We start from the raw sequence: 3,580 nt of genomic DNA on the forward strand, positions 1-3,580 counted from the left end.
AACAAGTATTTACAAATAAAATATTCAGTAATAGAAGTATTATAGTTTAAATACTGTTTTCTTAGAGACTGGAGAATATTATACATAAAATATTGACCAAAAAAAAGAAAGAAAAGAGGAAAACAACACCCTTCACAAACAATGTAAAATATCTTGTGGTAAATCTAACCATGCAAGTGAAATTCTTGTATCATAAAAACATAAAGTCTTTGAAAAAGGAAATTAAAGACGACATCAATAAATGGAAGGATGCCCTCTGCTCATGGATCAGTACAATTAATATAGTAAAAATGTCCATCATATAAGATTAAACGCAATCCTTATCAAAATCCCAACACAATTCTTTACGGACCTTAAAAGAACATTACTGAACTTCATATGAAAATGCAAAAAACTTAGGATAACTAAAACAATCTTGTACAATGAAAGAACATTTGGAGGTATTACCATTTTTACTTTCAAGCTGAACTTTAGAGTTATAGTAATCAAAACTGCATGATATTTGAATAAATATGGACACATTGGTCAAGTGAATTGAATCAAAGGCATAGGGATAAATCCACACTCCTGTAAATACCTGATTTTTTTATTGAAGAAGCCAGAAATACACACTGGAGAAAGGAAAGCATCAACACCAAATGGTGCTGGTCTCACTGGATGATGGTTTGCCGAAGACTGTAACAGATCCATATCTATCAACCTGCCATACACTCCTATTAAAGGTTTGTACAAAAATGAGAAGCAGATTCTTTTCACTTAAATTAGGGACAGTATAAAGCCAAGTTTTGAAACCTTAAAAACAAATCAGTCTACTTAGACTTTTAGAAAGAATTCCTTTTGTAACCACATAGATGTGTCTGCTTGTTTTTCTTTCATCTTATTTTTTTAATTTATATTTTAGATCTATCTTTTAAAAGTTAGCTGAGCCAAGGGATAAAAATAAGTGACTGACAGATGGGTTTACCTGATGTTTCTCATCGTCAGTACCTGGGATTCCAGACAGTCACTTAGACCATATACCTAGTGCAAGGATCTTTCTCCAGACTACATAAAATTGTTGGTTCAAATGAGCTTCCGTCCTACTTGGGGAGGCAGATATGCAGAAGTGTAATAATATGTATTTCTGGGCAGTTACTAATGCCATGAAAGGAGGCATGTGAGTTTGAGACTAACTGAGGAGGAGGGAAGAAGGGTTTGTAAACACTAGGGAAGAGAAAAATCTGAGAGATTCCTTTATAAGTAAAGGCCAGGGTTTTGTGAAGGATTTTGGACTACATGGTGATAGAAGGGGAAAGTAGCAAGAAGAAAGAACTCTGAGAGGAGTGGCAGTAAAGTAGTGATGCGTATCATATACCTGAGTAAGAAGGTCAATGCAGGTACAGTAGAGTAAGCAATTGGACAAGGAAGGCCTTGTTGGGTGTCTTAGTCAGGGTTTCTATTCCTGCACAAACATCATGACCAAGATGCAAGTTGGGAAGGAATGGGTTTATTTTGCTTACATTTCCATACTGCTGTTGATCACCAAAGGATGCAGGACTGGAACTCAAGCAGATCAGAAAGCAGGAGCTGATGCAGAGGCCATGGAGGAATGTTCTTTACTGGCTTGCTTCCCCTGGCTTGCTCAGCCTGCTCTCTTATAGAACCAAGACTACCAGCCCAGAGATGGTACCACCCACAAGAGGACCTCCTCCTTTGATCACTAATTGAGAAAATGCCCCACAGCTGGATCTCATGGAGGCATGTCCCCAACTGAAGCTCCTTTCTCTGTGATAACTCCAGCTGTGTCAAGTTGACACAAAACTAGCCAGTGCACGGGGCATAGTAAGGATTATATATATATGACATGGTGGAAGTAATTCTAATATGGAGAAAGGATGATGCATCATCTCATACACAGTTTTTATTGATATAGTTATTCTGATTTTCTTTTTTTAACTAACAGGATTTTATTCTTTCTATTGTTTTATTATATTTCATTGTCTACAACATTTTCTTTATTTGTCTGTGAGTGGACCCTTAGCCATTATCTGGCTATTGTTGATAATAATATAATGGACACTGAAGTACAAATAACTCTTCTGATCATACAATAGTTTCCTCCCTCTCTTCTTTTTTTCTTTTTAGATATTTTCTTTATTTACATTTAAAATGTTATACCCCTTCCTCATTTACCCTGCCCAAATCCCCTATCCCAGACCCCTTCCCCCTGCTCACCAAACCACCAACTCCTGCTTCCCTGCCCTGGCATTCCCCTACACTGAGGCATCAAGCCTCCACAGCACCAAGGGCATCTCCTCCTACTGATGTCCTACAAGGCCATTATCTGTTACATATGTGGCTAGATCCATGAGTCTCTCCATGTGTACTCTTTGTTGGTGGTTTAGTCCCTGGGAACTCTGGAGGATACTGGTTCGTTAATATCGTTGTTCCTCTTATAGAGCTGCAAACCCCTTCAGCTCTTTCAGTCCTTTCTCTAGCTCCTTCATTGGGGACCCTGTGCTCAGTTCAATGGCTGAGAGCAACCACTTCTGTATTTGTTAGTCACTGGCAGAGCCTCTCAGGAGACAGCTATATCAGTCTCCTGTCAGCAAGCACTTGTCAGCATCTACAATAGTGTCTGGGTTTGGTAACTGTGTATGGGATGAATCCCCAGGTGAGGCAGTCTCTGGATGGTCTTTCCTTCAGTTTCTGCTCCACAATTTGTCTCTGTATCTCCTTCCATGGGTATTTTGTTCCCCCTTCTAAGAAGGACTGAAGTACCCACATTTTGGTCTTACTTTTTGAGCTTCACGTGGTCTGTGAATTGTATCTTGGATATTTTGAGCTTGTGGGCTAATATCCAATTATCAGTGAGTACATACCATGTGTGTTGTTTTGTGATTGGATTGATATTTTATAATTTTATCCATTTGCATAAGAATTTCATGAATTCATTGTTTTTAATAACTATGTAGTACTCCATTGTGTAAATGTACCACATTTTCTGTATCCATTCCTCTGTTGACCAACATCTGAGTTCTTTCCAGTTTCTAGCTATTATAAATAAGACTTCTATAAACATAGTAGAACATGTGTCTTTATTACATGTTGGAGCATCTTTTGGGTATATGCCCAGGAGTGTTATAGCGTGGTTCTCAGGTAGTACTATGTCCAGTTTTCTGATGAACCATCAAACTGTTTTCCAGAGTGTTTGTACCAGCTTGTAATTCCATCAGCAATGGAGGGATGTTCCTCTTTCTCCACATCCTCACCAGTATCTGTGTCACCTGAGTTTTTGATCTTAGCCAATCTGACTGGTGTGAGGTAGAATTTGAGAGTTGCTTTCATTTGCATTTCCCTGATGACTAATTCCTAAACATGATAACTTCAACAAAGTGGCTGGATATAAAATTAACTCAAACAAATCTGTGGCCTTCCTCTACTCAATGGATAAACAAGCTGAGAGTGTAATTAGGGAAACAACACCCTTCACAATAGTTACAAATAGTGTATAATACCTTGGTGTGATTATAACCAAGCAAGTGAAAGATCCTATGACAAGAACTTCAAGTCTCTGAAGAAAGAAATCAAAGAAGATCTC

This window comes from Mus pahari, chromosome 4 (genome assembly GCF_900095145.1).
Source record: "Mus pahari chromosome 4, PAHARI_EIJ_v1.1, whole genome shotgun sequence".
NCBI classification, from domain to species: domain Eukaryota; kingdom Metazoa; phylum Chordata; class Mammalia; order Rodentia; family Muridae; genus Mus; species Mus pahari.